The following is a 15,056-nucleotide window of genomic DNA, read 5'->3' on the forward strand; positions in this document are numbered from 1 at the left end:
ATTTTCTTTCTCGCTCCTGCAAACGCCAGTTGGTAAATAAATGGAGTATAGACTACCGTAGTTTGGCCTGTCCCAACGGCTCTATAGCTCAGTTGGTTAGAGCGTCTGCCTAGTAAGCAGAAGGTCGAGGGTTCGACTCCCCCTGGAGCCTTTTCTTTTACAATGCTTTACAGTTGCATATATCACTTCCTTGTGCCACGTCCAGCAACCGACTGTCAATAGCGTGGCCTTTTGTTATCCTTTTCATGATGAGAGATTCCCTTTCTTTTTCACATTTAACATTTGCTGTCACTCTTTCCAGCAGAATTACACTGGTGTTAGAACATGTGTCTCAATTATGTGCATTATTTGATTGGCCTGTCACATGCATCTCAAAGAGAGAGGAACGATTTTCTTTCACGCTCCTGCAAAAGCCAGTTGGTAAATAAATGGAGTATAGACTACTGTAGTTTGGCCTATCCCAACGGCTCTATAGCTCAGTTGGTTAGAGCGTCTGCCTAGTAAGCAGAAGGTCGAGGGTTCGACTCCCCCTGGAGCCTTTTCTCTTACAATGCTTTACAGTTGCATATATCACTTCCTTGTGCCACGTCCAGCAACCGACTGCCCAATAGCGTGGCCTTTTGCTATCCTTTTCATGATGAGAGGTTCCCTTTCTTTTTCACATTTAACATTTGCTGTCACTCTTTCCAGCAAGAATTACACCGGTGTTAGAACATGTGTCGCAATTGTGTGCATTATTTGATTGGCCTGTCCAGCAACCGACTGTCAATAGCGTGGCCTTTTGCTATCCCTTAAATGATGAGAGATTCCCTTTCTTTTTCACATTTAACATTTGCTGTCACTCTTTCCAGCAGAATTACACCGGTGTTAGAGCATGTGTTGCAATTGTGTGCATTATTTGATTGGCCTGTCACATGCATCTCAAAGAGAGAGGAACGATTTTCTTTCACGCTCCTGCAAAAGCCAGTTGGTAAATAAATGGAGTATAGACTACTGTAGTTTGGCCTATCCCAACGGCTCTATAGCTCAGTTGGTTAGAGCGTCTGCCTAGTAAGCAGAAGGTCGAGGGTTCGACTCCCCCTGGAGCCTTTTCTTTTACAATGCTTTACAATTGCATATATCACTTCCTTGTGCCACGTCCAGCAACCGACTGTCCAATAGCGTGGCCTTTTGCTATCCTTTTCATGATGAGAGATTCCCTTTCTTTTTCACATTTAACATTTGCTGTCACTATTTCCAGCAGAATTACACCGGTGTTAGAACATGTGTCGCAATTGTGTTCATTATTTGATTGGCCTTATCTAGCAACCTACTGTCAATAGTGTGGCCTTTTGCTATCCTCTAAATGATGAGAGATTCCCTTTCTTTTTCACATTTAACATTTGCTGTCACTATTTCCAGCAAGAATTACACCGGTGTTAGAACATGTGTCGCAATTGTGTGAATTATTTGATGGGCCTGTCACATGCATCTCAAAGAGAGAGGAACGATTTTCTTTCACGCTCCTGCAAAAGCCAGTTGGTAAATAAATGGAGTATAGACTACCGTAGTTTGGCCTATCCCAACGGCTCTATAGCTCAGTTGGTTAGAGCGTCTGCCTAGTAAGCAGAAGGTCGAGGGTTCGACTCCCCCTGGAGCCTTTTCTTTTACAATGCTTTACAGTTGCATATATCACTTCCTTGTGCCACGTCCAGCAACCGACTGTCCAATAGCGTGGCCTTTTGCTATCCTTTTCATGATGAGAGGTTCCCTTTCTTTTTCACATTTAACAATTGCTGTCACTCTTTCCAGCAAGAATTACACCGGTGTTAGAACATGTGTCGCAATTGTGTGCATTATTTGATTGGCCTGTCCAGCAACCGACTGTCAATAGCGTGGCCTTTTGCTATCCCTTAAATGATGAGAGATTCCCTTTCTTTTTCACATTTAACATTTGCTGTCACTCTTTTCAGCAGAATTACACCGGTGTTAGAACATGTGTCTCAATTATGTGCATTATTTGATTGGCCTGTCACATGCATCTCAAAGAGAGAGGAACGATTTTCTTTCACGCTCCTGCAAAAGCCAGTTGGTAAATAAATGGAGTATAGACTACTGTAATTTGGCCTATCCCAACGGCTCTATAGCTCAGTTGGTTAGAGCGTCTGCCTAGTAAGCAGAAGGTCGAGGGTTCGACTCCCCCTGGAGCCTTTTCTTTTACAATGCTTTACAGTTGCATATATCGCTTCCTTGTGCCACGTCCAGCAACCGACTGTCCAATAGCGTGGCCTTTTGCTATCCTTTTCGTGATGAGAGATTCCGTTTCTTTTTCACATTTAACATTTGCTGTCACTCTTTCCAGCAAGAATTACACCGGTGTTAGAACATGTGTCGCAATTGTGTGCATTATTTGATTGGCCTGTCCAGCAACCGACTGTCAATAGCGTGGCCTTTTGCTATCCCTTAAATGATGAGAGATTCCCTTTCTTTTTCACATTTAACATTTGCTGTCACTCTTTTCAGCAGAATTACACCGGTGTTTAAACATGTGTCTCAATTATGTGCATTATTTGATTGGCCTGTCACATGCATCTCAAAGAGAGAGGAACGATTTTCTTTCACGCTCCTGCAAAAGCCAGTTGATAAATAAATGGAGTATACACTACTGTAATTTGGCCTATCCCAACGGCTGTATAGCTCAGTTGGTTACAGCGTTCGACTCCCCCTGGAGCCTTTTCTTTTACAATGCTTTACAGTTGCATATATCACTTCCTTGTGCCATGACCAGCAACTGACTGTCCAATAGCGTGGCCTTTTGATATGCTTTTCATGATGAGAGATTCCCTTTCTTTTCACGTTTAACATTTGCTGTCACTATTTCCAGCAAGAATTACACCGGTGTTAGAACATGTGTCGCAATTGTGTGCATTATTTGATTGGCCTGTCCAGCAACCGACTGTCAATAGCGTGGCCTTTTGCTATCCCTTAAATGATGAGAGATTCCCTTTCTTTTTCACATTTAACATTTGCTGTCACTCTTTCCAGCAGAATTACACCGGTGTTAGAACATGTGTCTCAATTATGTGCATTATTTGATTGGCCTGTCACATGCATCTCAAAGAGAGAGGAACGATTTTCTTTCACGCTCCTGCAAAAGCCAGTTGGTAAATAAATGGAGTATAGACTACTGTAATTTGGCCTATCCCAACGGCTCTATAGCTCAGTTGGTTAGAGCGTCTGCCTAGTAAGCAGAAGGTCGAGGGTTCGACTCCCCCTGGAGCCTTTTCTTTTACAATGCTTTACAGTTGCATATATCACTTCCTTGTGCCACGTCCAGCAACCGACTGTCCAATAGCGTGGCCTTTTGCTATCCTTTTCATGATGAGAGGTTCCCTTTCTTTTTCACATTTAACATTTGCTGTCACTCTTTCCAGCAAGAATTACACCGGTGTTAGAACATGTGTCGCAATTGTGTGCATTATTTGATTGGCCTGTCCAGCAACCGACTGTCAATAGCGTGGCCTTTTGCTATCCCTTAAATGATGAGAGATTCCCTTTCTTTTTCACATTTAACATTTGCTGTCACTCTTTTCAGCAGAATTACACCGGTGTTAAAACATGTGTCTCTATTATGTGCATTATTTGATTGGCCTGTCACATGCATCTCAAAGAGAGAGGAACGATTTTCTTTCTCGCTCCTGCAAAAGCCAGTTGGTAAATAAATGGAGTATAGACTACTGTAATTTGGCCTATCCCAACGGCTCTATAGCTCAGTTGGTTAGAGCGTCTGCCTAGTAAGCAGAAGGTCGAGGGTTCGACTCCCCCTGGAGCCTTTTCTTTTACAATGCTTTACAGTTGCATATATCACTTCCTTGTGCCACGTCCAGCAACCGACTGTCCAATAGCGTGGCCTTTTGCTATCCTTTTCATGATGAGAGGTTCCCTTTCTTTTTCACATTTAACATTTGCTGTCACTCTTTCCAGCAAGAATTACACCGGTGTTAGAACATGTGTCGCAATTGTGTGCATTATTTGATTGGCCTGTCCAGCAACCGACTGTCAATAGCGTGGCCTTTTGCTATCCCTTAAATGATGAGAGATTCCCTTTCTTTTTCACATTTAACATTTGCTGTCACTCTTTTCAGCAGAATTACACCGGTGTTAGAACATGTGTCTCAATTATGTGCATTATTTGATTGGCCTGTCACATGCATCTCAAAGAGAGAGGAACGATTTTCTTTCACGCTCCTGCAAAAGCCAGTTGGTAAATAAATGGAGTATAGACTACTGTAGTTTGGCCTATCCCAACGGCTCTATAGCTCAGTTGGTTAGAGCGTCTGCCTAGTAAGCAGAAGGTCGAGGGTTCGACTCCCCCTGGAGCCTTTTCTTTTACAATGCTTTACAGTTGCATATATCACTTCCTTGTGCCACGTCCAGCAACCGACTGTCCAATAGCGTGGCCTTTTGCTATCCTTTTCATGATGAGAGGTTCCCTTTCTTTTTCACATTTAACATTTGCTGTCACTCTTTCCAGCTAGAATTACACCGGTGTTAGAACATGTGTCGCAATTGTGTGCATTATTTGATTGGCCTGTCACATGCATCTCAAAGAGAGAGGAACGATTTTCTTTCACGCTCCTGCAAAAGCCAGTTGGTAAATAAATGGAGTATAGACTACTGTAGTTTGGCCTATCCCAACGGCTCTATAGCTCAGTTGGTTAGAGCGTCTGCCTAGTAAGGAAAAGGTCGAGGGTTCGACTCCCCCTGGAGCCTTTTCTTTTACAATGCTTTACAGTTGCATATATCACTTCCTTGTGCCATGTCCAGCAACCGACTGTCCAATAGCGTGGCCTTTTGCTATCCTTTTCATGATGAGAGGTTCCCTTTCTTTTTCACATTTAACATTTGCTGTCACTCTTTTCAGCAGAATTACACCGGTGTTAGAACATGTGTCTCAATTATGTGCATTATTTGATTGGCCTGTCACATGCATCTCAAAGAGAGAGGAACGATTTTCTTTCACGCTCCTGCAAAAGCCAGTTGGTAAATAAATGGAGTATAGACTACTGTAATTTGGCCTATCCCAACGGCTCTATAGCTCAGTTGGTTAGAGCGTCTGCCTAGTAAGCAGAAGGTCGAGGGTTCGACTCCCCCTGGAGCCTTTTCTTTTACAATGCTTTACAGTTGCATATATCACTTCCTTGTGCCACGTCCAGCAACCGACTGTCCAATAGCGTGGCCTTTTGCTATCCTTTTCATGATGAGAGGTTCCCTTTCTTTTTCACATTTAACATTTGCTGTCACTCTTTCCAGCAAGAATTACATCGGTGTTAGAACATGTGTCGCAATTGTGTGCATTATTTGATTGGCCTGTCCAGCAACCGACTGTCAATAGCGTGGCCTTTTGCTATCCCTTAAATGATGAGAGATTCCCTTTCTTTTTCACATTTAACATTTGCTGTCACTCTTTCCAGCAGAATTACACCGGTGTTAGAACATGTGTCTCAATTATGTGCATTATTTGATTGGCCTGTCACATGCATCTCAAAGAGAGAGGAACGATTTTCTTTCTCGCTCCTGCAAAAGCCAGTTGGTAAATAAATGGAGTATAGACTACTGTAATTTGGCCTATCCCAACGGCTCTATAGCTCAGTTGGTTAGAGCGTCTGCCTAGTAAGCAGAAGGTCGAGGGTTCGACTCCCCCTGGAGCCTTTTCTTTTACAATGCTTTACAGTTGCATATATTACTTCCTTGTGCCACGTCCAGCAACCGACTGTCCAATAGCGTGGCCTTTTGCTATCCTTTTCATGATGAGAGGTTCCCTTTCTTTTTCACATTTAACATTTGCTGTCACTCTTTCCAGCAAGAATTACACCGGTGTTAGAACATGTGTCGCAATTGTGTGCATTATTTGATTGGCCTGTCCAGCAACCGACTGTCAATAGCGTGGCCTTTTGCTATCCCTTAAATGATGAGAGATTCCCTTTCTTTTTCACATTTAACATTTGCTGTCACTCTTTTCAGCAGAATTACACCGGTGTTAGAACATGTGTCTCAATTATGTGCATTATTTGATTGGCCTGTCACATGCATCTCAAAGAGAGAGGAACGATTTTCTTTCACGCTCCTGCAAAAGCCAGTTGGTAAATAAATGGAGTATAGACTACTGTAGTTTGGCCTATCCCAACGGCTCTATAGCTCAGTTGGTTAGAGCGTCTGCCTAGTAAGCAGAAGGTCGAGGGTTCGACTCCCCCTGGAGCCTTTTCTTTTACAATGCTTTACAGTTGCATATATCACTTCCTTGTGCCACGTCCAGCAACCGACTGTCCAATAGCGTGGCCTTTTGCTATCCTTTTCATGATGAGAGGTTCCCTTTCTTTTTCACATTTAACATTTGCTGTCACTCTTTCCAGCTAGAATTACACCGGTGTTAGAACATGTGTCGCAATTGTGTGCATTATTTGATTGGCCTGTCACATGCATCTCAAAGAGAGAGGAACGATTTTCTTTCACGCTCCTGCAAAAGCCAGTTGGTAAATAAATGGAGTATAGACTACTGTAGTTTGGCCTATCCCAACGGCTCTATAGCTCAGTTGGTTAGAGCGTCTGCCTAGTAAGGAAAAGGTCGAGGGTTCGACTCCCCCTGGAGCCTTTTCTTTTACAATGCTTTACAGTTGCATATATCACTTCCTTGTGCCATGTCCAGCAACCGACTGTCCAATAGCGTGGCCTTTTGCTATCCTTTTCATGATGAGAGGTTCCCTTTCTTTTTCACATTTAACATTTGCTGTCACTCTTTTCAGCAGAATTACACCGGTGTTAGAACATGTGTCTCAATTATGTGCATTATTTGATTGGCCTGTCACATGCATCTCAAAGAGAGAGGAACGATTTTCTTTCACGCTCCTGCAAAAGCCAGTTGGTAAATAAATGGAGTATAGACTACTGTAATTTGGCCTATCCCAACGGCTCTATAGCTCAGTTGGTTAGAGCGTCTGCCTAGTAAGCAGAAGGTCGAGGGTTCGACTCCCCCTGGAGCCTTTTCTTTTACAATGCTTTACAGTTGCATATATCACTTCCTTGTGCCACGTCCAGCAACCGACTGTCCAATAGCGTGGCCTTTTGCTATCCTTTTCATGATGAGAGGTTCCCTTTCTTTTTCACATTTAACATTTGCTGTCACTCTTTCCAGCAAGAATTACATCGGTGTTAGAACATGTGTCGCAATTGTGTGCATTATTTGATTGGCCTGTCCAGCAACCGACTGTCAATAGCGTGGCCTTTTGCTATCCCTTAAATGATGAGAGATTCCCTTTCTTTTTCACATTTAACATTTGCTGTCACTCTTTCCAGCAGAATTACACCGGTGTTAGAACATGTGTCTCAATTATGTGCATTATTTGATTGGCCTGTCACATGCATCTCAAAGAGAGAGGAACGATTTTCTTTCTCGCTCCTGCAAAAGCCAGTTGGTAAATAAATGGAGTATAGACTACTGTAATTTGGCCTATCCCAACGGCTCTATAGCTCAGTTGGTTAGAGCGTCTGCCTAGTAAGCAGAAGGTCGAGGGTTCGACTCCCCCTGGAGCCTTTTCTTTTACAATGCTTTACAGTTGCATATATTACTTCCTTGTGCCACGTCCAGCAACCGACTGTCCAATAGCGTGGCCTTTTGCTATCCTTTTCATGATGAGAGGTTCCCTTTCTTTTTCACATTTAACATTTGCTGTCACTCTTTCCAGCAAGAATTACACCGGTGTTAGAACATGTGTCGCAATTGTGTGCATTATTTGATTGGCCTGTCCAGCAACCGACTGTCAATAGCGTGGCCTTTTGCTATCCCTTAAATGATGAGAGATTCCCTTTCTTTTTCACATTTAACATTTGCTGTCACTCTTTTCAGCAGAATTACACCGGTGTTAGAACATGTGTCTCAATTATGTGCATTATTTGATTGGCCTGTCACATGCATCTCAAAGAGAGAGGAACGATTTTCTTTCACGCTCCTGCAAAAGCCAGTTGGTAAATAAATGGAGTATAGACTACTGTAGTTTGGCCTATCCCAACGGCTCTATAGCTCAGTTGGTTAGAGCGTCTGCCTAGTAAGCAGAAGGTCGAGGGTTCGACTCCCCCTGGAGCCTTTTCTTTTACAATGCTTTACAGTTGCATATATCACTTCCTTGTGCCACGTCCAGCAACCGACTGTCCAATAGCGTGGCCTTTTGCTATCCTTTTCATGATGAGAGGTTCCCTTTCTTTTTCACATTTAACATTTGCTGTCACTCTTTCCAGCTAGAATTACACCGGTGTTAGAACATGTGTCACAATTGTGTGCATTATTTGATTGGCCTGTCACATGCATCTCAAAGAGAGAGGAACGATTTTCTTTCACGCTCCTGCAAAAGCCAGTTGGTAAATAAATGGAGTATAGACTACTGTAGTTTGGCCTATCCCAACGGCTCTATAGCTCAGTTGGTTAGAGCGTCTGCCTAGTAAGGAAAAGGTCGAGGGTTCGACTCCCCCTGGAGCCTTTTCTTTTACAATGCTTTACAGTTGCATATATCACTTCCTTGTGCCATGTCCAGCAACCGACTGTCCAATAGCGTGGCCTTTTGCTATCCTTTTCATGATGAGAGGTTCCCTTTCTTTTTCACATTTAACATTTGCTGTCACTCTTTTCAGCAGAATTACACCGGTGTTAGAACATGTGTCTCAATTATGTGCATTATTTGATTGGCCTGTCACATGCATCTCAAAGAGAGAGGAACGATTTTCTTTCTCGCTCCTGCAAAAGCCAGTTGGTAAATAAATGGAGTATAGACTACTGTAATTTGGCCTATCCCAACGGCTCTATAGCTCAGTTGGTTAGAGCGTCTGCCTAGTAAGCAGAAGGTCGAGGGTTCGACTCCCCCTGGAGCCTTTTCTTTTACAATGCTTTACAGTTGCATATATCACTTCCTTGTGCCACGTCCAGCAACCGACTGTCCAATAGCGTGGCCTTTTGCTATCCTTTTCATGATGAGAGGTTCCCTTTCTTTTTCACATTTAACATTTGCTGTCACTCTTTCCAGCAAGAATTACACCGGTGTTAGAACATGTGTCGCAATTGTGTGCATTATTTGATTGGCCTGTCCAGCAACCGACTGTCAATAGCGTGGCCTTTTGCTATCCCTTAAATGATGAGAGATTCCCTTTCTTTTTCACATTTAACATTTGCTGTCACTCTTTTCAGCAGAATTACACCGGTGTTAGAACATGTGTCTCAATTATGTGCATTATTTGATTGGCCTGTCACATGCATCTCAAAGAGAGAGGAACGATTTTCTTTCACGCTCCTGCAAAAGCCAGTTGGTAAATAAATGGAGTATAGACTACTGTAGTTTGGTCTATCCCAACGGCTCTATAGCTCAGTTGGTTAGAGCGTCTGCCTAGTAAGCAGAAGGTCGAGGGTTCGACTCCCCCTGGAGCCTTTTCTTTTACAATGCTTTACAGTTGCATATATCACTTCCTTGTGCCACGTCCAGCAACCGACTGTCCAATAGCGTGGCCTTTTGCTATCCTTTTCATGATGAGAGGTTCCCTTTCTTTTTCACATTTAACATTTGCTGTCACTCTTTCCAGCTAGAATTACACCGGTGTTAGAACATGTGTCGCAATTGTGTGCATTATTTGATTGGCCTGTCACATGCATCTCAAAGAGAGAGGAACGATTTTCTTTCACGCTCCTGCAAAAGCCAGTTGGTAAATAAATGGAGTATAGACTACTGTAGTTTGGCCTATCCCAACGGCTCTATAGCTCAGTTGGTTAGAGCGTCTGCCTAGTAAGGAAAAGGTCGAGGGTTCGACTACCCCTGGAGCCTTTTCTTTTACAATGCTTTACAGTTGCATATATCACTTCCTTGTGCCATGTCCAGCAACCGACTGTCCAATAGCGTGGCCTTTTGCTATCCTTTTCATGATGAGAGGTTCCCTTTCTTTTTCACATTTAACATTTGCTGTCACTCTTTTCAGCAGAATTACACCGGTGTTAGAACATGTGTCTCAATTATGTGCATTATTTGATTGGCCTGTCACATGCATCTCAAAGAGAGAGGAACGATTTTCTTTCACGCTCCTGCAAAAGCCAGTTGGTAAATAAATGGAGTATAGACTACTGTAATTTGGCCTATCCCAACGGCTCTATAGCTCAGTTGGTTAGAGCGTCTGCCTAGTAAGCAGAAGGTCGAGGGTTCGACTCCCCCTGGAGCCTTTTCTTTTACAATGCTTTACAGTTGCATATATCACTTCCTTGTGCCACGTCCAGCAACCGACTGTCCAATAGCGTGGCCTTTTGCTATCCTTTTCATGATGAGAGGTTCCCTTTCTTTTTCACATTTAACATTTGCTGTCACTCTTTCCAGCAAGAATTACATCGGTGTTAGAACATGTGTCGCAATTGTGTGCATTATTTGATTGGCCTGTCCAGCAACCGACTGTCAATAGCGTGGCCTTTTGCTATCCCTTAAATGATGAGAGATTCCCTTTCTTTTTCACATTTAACATTTGCTGTCACTCTTTTCAGCAGAATTACACCGGTGTTAAAACATGTGTCTCTATTATGTGCATTATTTGATTGGCCTGTCACATGCATCTCAAAGAGAGAGGAACGATTTTCTTTCTCGCTCCTGCAAAAGCCAGTTGGTAAATAAATGGAGTATAGACTACTGTAATTTGGCCTATCCCAACGGCTCTATAGCTCAGTTGGTTAGAGCGTCTGCCTAGTAAGCAGAAGGTCGAGGGTTCGACTCCCCCTGGAGCCTTTTCTTTTACAATGCTTTACAGTTGCATATATCACTTCCTTGTGCCACGTCCAGCAACCGACTGTCCAATAGCGTGGCCTTTTGTTATCCTTTTCATGATGAGAGGTTCCCTTTCTTTTTCACATTTAACATTTGCTGTCACTCTTTCCAGCAAGAATTACACCGGTGTTAGAACATGTGTCGCAATTGTGTGCATTATTTGATTGGCCTGTCCAGCAACCGACTGTCAATAGCGTGGCCTTTTGCTATCCCTTAAATGATGAGAGATTCCCTTTCTTTTTCACATTAAACATTTGCTGTCACTCTTTTCAGCAGAATTACACCGGTGTTAGAACATGTGTCTCAATTATGTGCATTATTTGATTGGCCTGTCACATGCATCTCAAAGAGAGAGGAACGATTTTCTTTCACGCTCCTGCAAAAGCCAGTTGGTAAATAAATGGAGTATAGACTACTGTAGTTTGGCCTATCCCAACGGCTCTATAGCTCAGTTGGTTAGAGCGTCTGCCTAGTAAGCAGAAGGTCGAGGGTTCGACTCCCCCTGGAGCCTTTTCTTTTACAATGCTTTACAGTTGCATATATCACTTCCTTGTGCCACGTCCAGCAACCGACTGTCCAATAGCGTGGCCTTTTGCTATCCTTTTCATGATGAGAGGTTCCCTTTCTTTTTCACATTTAACATTTGCTGTCACTCTTTCCAGCTAGAATTACACCGGTGTTAGAACATGTGTCGCAATTGTGTGCATTATTTGATTGGCCTGTCACATGCATCTCAAAGAGAGAGGAACGATTTTCTTTCACGCTCCTGCAAAAGCCAGTTGGTAAATAAATGGAGTATAGACTACTGTAGTTTGGCCTATCCCAACGGCTCTATAGCTCAGTTGGTTAGAGCGTCTGCCTAGTAAGGAAAAGGTCGAGGGTTCGACTCCCCCTGGAGCCTTTTCTTTTACAATGCTTTACAGTTGCATATATCACTTCCTTGTGCCATGTCCAGCAACCGACTGTCCAATAGCGTGGCCTTTTGCTATCCTTTTCATGATGAGAGGTTCCCTTTCTTTTTCACATTTAACATTTGCTGTCACTCTTTTCAGCAGAATTACACCGGTGTTAGAACATGTGTCTCAATTATGTGCATTATTTGATTGGCCTGTCACATGCATCTCAAAGAGAGAGGAACGATTTTCTTTCACGCTCCTGCAAAAGCCAGTTGGTAAATAAATGGAGTATAGACTACTGTAGGTTGGCCTATCCCAACGGCTCTATAGCTCAGTTGGTTAGAGCGTCTGCCTAGTAAGCAGAAGGTCGAGGGTTCGACTCCCCCTGGAGCCTTTTCTTTTACAATGCTTTACAGTTGCATATATCACTTCCTTGTGCCACGTCCAGCAACCGACTGTCCAATAGCGTGGCCTTTTGCTATCCTTTTCATGATGAGAGGTTCCCTTTCTTTTTCACATTTAACATTTGCTGTCACTCTTTCCAGCAAGAATTACACCGGTGTTAGAACATGTGTCGCAATTGTGTGCATTATTTGATTGGCCTGTCCAGCAACCGACTGTCAATAGCGTGGCCTTTTGCTATCCCTTAAATGATGAGAGATTCCCTTTCTTTTTCACATTTAACATTTGCTGTCACTCTTTTCAGCAGAATTACACCGGTGTTAGAACATGTGTCTCAATTATGTGCATTATTTGATTGGCCTGTCACATGCATCTCAAAGAGAGAGGAACGATTTTCTTTCACGCTCCTGCAAAAGCCAGTTGGTAAATAAATGGAGTATAGACTACTGTAGTTTGGCCTATCCCAACGGCTCTATAGCTCAGTTGGTTAGAGCGTCTGCCTAGTAAGCAGAAGGTCGAGGGTTCGACTCCCCCTGGAGCCTTGTCTTTTACAATGCTTTACAGTTGCATATATCACTTCCTTGTGCCACGTCCAGCAACCGACTGTCCAATAGCGTGGCCTTTTGCTATCCTTTTCATGATGAGAGGTTCCCTTTCTTTTTCACATTTAACATTTGCTGTCACTCTTTCCAGCTAGAATTACACCGGTGTTAGAACATGTGTTGCAATTGTGTGCATTATTTGATTGGCCTGTCACATGCATCTCAAAGAGAGAGGAACGATTTTCTTTCACGCTCCTGCAAAAGCCAGTTGGTAAATAAATGGAGTATAGACTACTGTAGTTTGGCCTATCCCAACGGCTCTATAGCTCAGTTGGTTAGAGCGTCTGCCTAGTAAGGAAAAGGTCGAGGGTTCGACTCCCCCTGGAGCCTTTTCTTTTACAATGCTTTACAGTTGCATATATCACTTCCTTGTGCCATGTCCAGCAACCGACTGTCCAATAGCGTGGCCTTTTGCTATCCTTTTCATGATGAGAGGTTCCCTTTCTTTTTCACATTTAACATTTGCTGTCACTCTTTTCAGCAGAATTACACCGGTGTTAGAACATGTGTCTCAATTATGTGCATTATTTGATTGGCCTGTCACATGCATCTCAAAGAGAGAGGAACGATTTTCTTTCACGCTCCTGCAAAAGCCAGTTGGTAAATAAATGGAGTATAGACTACTGTAATTTGGCCTATCCCAACGGCTCTATAGCTCAGTTGGTTAGAGCGTCTGCCTAGTAAGCAGAAGGTCGAGGGTTCGACTCCCCCTGGAGCCTTTTCTTTTACAATGCTTTACAGTTGCATATATCACTTCCTTGTGCCACGTCCAGCAACCGACTGTCCAATAGCGTGGCCTTTTGCTATCCTTTTCATGATGAGAGGTTCCCTTTCTTTTTCACATTTAACATTTGCTGTCACTCTTTCCAGCTAGAATTACACCGGTGTTAGAACATGTGTCGCAATTGTGTGCATTATTTGATTGGCCTGTCACATGCATCTCAAAGAGAGAGGAACGATTTTCTTTCACGCTCCTGCAAAAGCCAGTTGGTAAATAAATGGAGTATAGACTACTGTAGTTTGGCCTATCCCAACGGCTCTATAGCTCAGTTGGTTAGAGCGTCTGCCTAGTAAGGAAAAGGTCGAGGGTTCGACTCCCCCTGGAGCCTTTTCTTTTACAATGCTTTACAGTTGCATATATCACTTCCTTGTGCCATGTCCAGCAACCGACTGTCCAATAGCGTGGCCTTTTGCTATCCTTTTCATGATGAGAGGTTCCCTTTCTTTTTCACATTTAACATTTGCTGTCACTCTTTTCAGCAGAATTACACCGGTGTTAGAACATGTGTCTCAATTATGTGCATTATTTGATTGGCCTGTCACATGCATCTCAAAGAGAGAGGAACGATTTTCTTTCACGCTCCTGCAAAAGCCAGTTGGTAAATAAATGGAGTATAGACTACTGTAATTTGGCCTATCCCAACGGCTCTATAGCTCAGTTGGTTAGAGCGTCTGCCTAGTAAGCAGAAGGTCGAGGGTTCGACTCCCCCTGGAGCCTTTTCTTTTACAATGGTTTACAGTTGCATATATCACTTCCTTGTGCCATGTCCAGCAACCGACTGTCCAATAGCGTGGCCTTTTGCTATCCTTTTAATGATGAGAGATTCCCTTTCTTTTTCACATTTAACATTTGCTGTCACTATTTCCAGCAAAAATTACACCAGTGTTAGAACATGTGTCGCAATTGTGTGCATTATTTGATTGGCCTTATCTAGCAACCGACTGTCAATAGCGTGGCCTTTTGCTATCCTTTAAATGATGAGAGATTCCCTTTCTTTTTCACATTGAATATTTGCTGTCACTATTTCCAGCAAGAATTACACCGGTGTTAGAACATGTGTCTCAATTATGTGCATTATTTGATTGGCCTGTCACATGCATCTCAAAGAGAGAGGAACGATTTTCTTTCACGCTCCTGCAAAAGCCAGTTGGTAAATAAATGGAGTATAGACTACTGTAGTTTGGCCTATCCCAACGGCTCTATAGCTCAGTTGGTTAGAGCGTCTGCCTAGTAAGGAAAAGGTCGAGGGTTCGACTCCCCCTGGAGCCTTTTCTTTTACAATGCTTTACAGTTGCATATATCACTTCCTTGTGCCACGTCCAGCAACCGACTGTCCAATAGCGTGGCCTTTTGCTATCCTTTTCATGATGAGAGGTTCCCTTTCTTTTTCACATTTAACATTTGCTGTCACTCTTTCCAGCAAGAATTACACCGGTGTTAGAACATGTGTCGCAATTGTGTGCATTATTTGATTGGCCTGTCCAGCAACCGACTGTCAATAGCGTGGCCTTTTGCTATCCCTTAAATGATGAGAGATTCCCTTTCTTTTTCACATTTA

At 43.1% G+C, this 15,056-nt stretch overlaps 30 non-coding genes across 30 annotated transcripts; all 30 read left to right on the top strand.

Annotated features, from left to right (window-relative positions):
- The first annotated feature begins 77 nt into the window (after window positions 1–77).
- Trnat-agu (transfer RNA threonine (anticodon AGU)) lies at window positions 78–151 on the top strand. Its single transcript has one exon. It is a non-coding gene; the product is annotated as a tRNA-Thr (tRNA).
- Window positions 152–465: 314 nt separating this feature from the next.
- Window positions 466–539, top strand: Trnat-agu (transfer RNA threonine (anticodon AGU)). The gene has a single exon. It is a non-coding gene; the product is annotated as a tRNA-Thr (tRNA).
- Window positions 540–1,015: 476 nt separating this feature from the next.
- Trnat-agu (transfer RNA threonine (anticodon AGU)) lies at window positions 1,016–1,089 on the top strand. The gene has a single exon. It is a non-coding gene; the product is annotated as a tRNA-Thr (tRNA).
- A 477-nt stretch (window positions 1,090–1,566) lies between these two features.
- Trnat-agu (transfer RNA threonine (anticodon AGU)) lies at window positions 1,567–1,640 on the top strand. Its single transcript has one exon. It is a non-coding gene; the product is annotated as a tRNA-Thr (tRNA).
- Window positions 1,641–2,116: 476 nt separating this feature from the next.
- On the top strand, window positions 2,117–2,190 carry Trnat-agu (transfer RNA threonine (anticodon AGU)). Its single transcript has one exon. It is a non-coding gene; the product is annotated as a tRNA-Thr (tRNA).
- A 998-nt stretch (window positions 2,191–3,188) lies between these two features.
- On the top strand, window positions 3,189–3,262 carry Trnat-agu (transfer RNA threonine (anticodon AGU)). Its single transcript has one exon. It is a non-coding gene; the product is annotated as a tRNA-Thr (tRNA).
- Window positions 3,263–3,738: 476 nt separating this feature from the next.
- Window positions 3,739–3,812, top strand: Trnat-agu (transfer RNA threonine (anticodon AGU)). Its single transcript has one exon. It is a non-coding gene; the product is annotated as a tRNA-Thr (tRNA).
- Window positions 3,813–4,288: 476 nt separating this feature from the next.
- Window positions 4,289–4,362, top strand: Trnat-agu (transfer RNA threonine (anticodon AGU)). Its single transcript has one exon. It is a non-coding gene; the product is annotated as a tRNA-Thr (tRNA).
- Window positions 4,363–4,678: 316 nt separating this feature from the next.
- Trnat-agu (transfer RNA threonine (anticodon AGU)) lies at window positions 4,679–4,752 on the top strand. Its single transcript has one exon. It is a non-coding gene; the product is annotated as a tRNA-Thr (tRNA).
- A 315-nt stretch (window positions 4,753–5,067) lies between these two features.
- Window positions 5,068–5,141, top strand: Trnat-agu (transfer RNA threonine (anticodon AGU)). Its single transcript has one exon. It is a non-coding gene; the product is annotated as a tRNA-Thr (tRNA).
- Window positions 5,142–5,617: 476 nt separating this feature from the next.
- On the top strand, window positions 5,618–5,691 carry Trnat-agu (transfer RNA threonine (anticodon AGU)). Its single transcript has one exon. It is a non-coding gene; the product is annotated as a tRNA-Thr (tRNA).
- A 476-nt stretch (window positions 5,692–6,167) lies between these two features.
- Trnat-agu (transfer RNA threonine (anticodon AGU)) lies at window positions 6,168–6,241 on the top strand. Its single transcript has one exon. It is a non-coding gene; the product is annotated as a tRNA-Thr (tRNA).
- A 316-nt stretch (window positions 6,242–6,557) lies between these two features.
- On the top strand, window positions 6,558–6,631 carry Trnat-agu (transfer RNA threonine (anticodon AGU)). Its single transcript has one exon. It is a non-coding gene; the product is annotated as a tRNA-Thr (tRNA).
- Window positions 6,632–6,946: 315 nt separating this feature from the next.
- On the top strand, window positions 6,947–7,020 carry Trnat-agu (transfer RNA threonine (anticodon AGU)). The gene has a single exon. It is a non-coding gene; the product is annotated as a tRNA-Thr (tRNA).
- Window positions 7,021–7,496: 476 nt separating this feature from the next.
- Window positions 7,497–7,570, top strand: Trnat-agu (transfer RNA threonine (anticodon AGU)). Its single transcript has one exon. It is a non-coding gene; the product is annotated as a tRNA-Thr (tRNA).
- Window positions 7,571–8,046: 476 nt separating this feature from the next.
- Window positions 8,047–8,120, top strand: Trnat-agu (transfer RNA threonine (anticodon AGU)). The gene has a single exon. It is a non-coding gene; the product is annotated as a tRNA-Thr (tRNA).
- A 316-nt stretch (window positions 8,121–8,436) lies between these two features.
- Window positions 8,437–8,510, top strand: Trnat-agu (transfer RNA threonine (anticodon AGU)). The gene has a single exon. It is a non-coding gene; the product is annotated as a tRNA-Thr (tRNA).
- Window positions 8,511–8,825: 315 nt separating this feature from the next.
- On the top strand, window positions 8,826–8,899 carry Trnat-agu (transfer RNA threonine (anticodon AGU)). Its single transcript has one exon. It is a non-coding gene; the product is annotated as a tRNA-Thr (tRNA).
- A 476-nt stretch (window positions 8,900–9,375) lies between these two features.
- On the top strand, window positions 9,376–9,449 carry Trnat-agu (transfer RNA threonine (anticodon AGU)). Its single transcript has one exon. It is a non-coding gene; the product is annotated as a tRNA-Thr (tRNA).
- A 705-nt stretch (window positions 9,450–10,154) lies between these two features.
- Window positions 10,155–10,228, top strand: Trnat-agu (transfer RNA threonine (anticodon AGU)). The gene has a single exon. It is a non-coding gene; the product is annotated as a tRNA-Thr (tRNA).
- A 476-nt stretch (window positions 10,229–10,704) lies between these two features.
- Window positions 10,705–10,778, top strand: Trnat-agu (transfer RNA threonine (anticodon AGU)). Its single transcript has one exon. It is a non-coding gene; the product is annotated as a tRNA-Thr (tRNA).
- A 476-nt stretch (window positions 10,779–11,254) lies between these two features.
- On the top strand, window positions 11,255–11,328 carry Trnat-agu (transfer RNA threonine (anticodon AGU)). Its single transcript has one exon. It is a non-coding gene; the product is annotated as a tRNA-Thr (tRNA).
- A 316-nt stretch (window positions 11,329–11,644) lies between these two features.
- Trnat-agu (transfer RNA threonine (anticodon AGU)) lies at window positions 11,645–11,718 on the top strand. Its single transcript has one exon. It is a non-coding gene; the product is annotated as a tRNA-Thr (tRNA).
- A 315-nt stretch (window positions 11,719–12,033) lies between these two features.
- On the top strand, window positions 12,034–12,107 carry Trnat-agu (transfer RNA threonine (anticodon AGU)). Its single transcript has one exon. It is a non-coding gene; the product is annotated as a tRNA-Thr (tRNA).
- Window positions 12,108–12,583: 476 nt separating this feature from the next.
- Window positions 12,584–12,657, top strand: Trnat-agu (transfer RNA threonine (anticodon AGU)). Its single transcript has one exon. It is a non-coding gene; the product is annotated as a tRNA-Thr (tRNA).
- A 316-nt stretch (window positions 12,658–12,973) lies between these two features.
- On the top strand, window positions 12,974–13,047 carry Trnat-agu (transfer RNA threonine (anticodon AGU)). The gene has a single exon. It is a non-coding gene; the product is annotated as a tRNA-Thr (tRNA).
- Window positions 13,048–13,362: 315 nt separating this feature from the next.
- On the top strand, window positions 13,363–13,436 carry Trnat-agu (transfer RNA threonine (anticodon AGU)). The gene has a single exon. It is a non-coding gene; the product is annotated as a tRNA-Thr (tRNA).
- Window positions 13,437–13,752: 316 nt separating this feature from the next.
- On the top strand, window positions 13,753–13,826 carry Trnat-agu (transfer RNA threonine (anticodon AGU)). The gene has a single exon. It is a non-coding gene; the product is annotated as a tRNA-Thr (tRNA).
- A 315-nt stretch (window positions 13,827–14,141) lies between these two features.
- On the top strand, window positions 14,142–14,215 carry Trnat-agu (transfer RNA threonine (anticodon AGU)). Its single transcript has one exon. It is a non-coding gene; the product is annotated as a tRNA-Thr (tRNA).
- A 478-nt stretch (window positions 14,216–14,693) lies between these two features.
- On the top strand, window positions 14,694–14,767 carry Trnat-agu (transfer RNA threonine (anticodon AGU)). The gene has a single exon. It is a non-coding gene; the product is annotated as a tRNA-Thr (tRNA).
- The last annotated feature ends 289 nt before the right edge of the window (window positions 14,768–15,056 follow it).

This window comes from Haliotis cracherodii, unplaced genomic scaffold (assembly GCF_022045235.1).
Source record: "Haliotis cracherodii isolate W230 unplaced genomic scaffold, xgHalCrac1.p SCAF_7, whole genome shotgun sequence".
NCBI classification, from domain to species: domain Eukaryota; kingdom Metazoa; phylum Mollusca; class Gastropoda; order Lepetellida; family Haliotidae; genus Haliotis; species Haliotis cracherodii.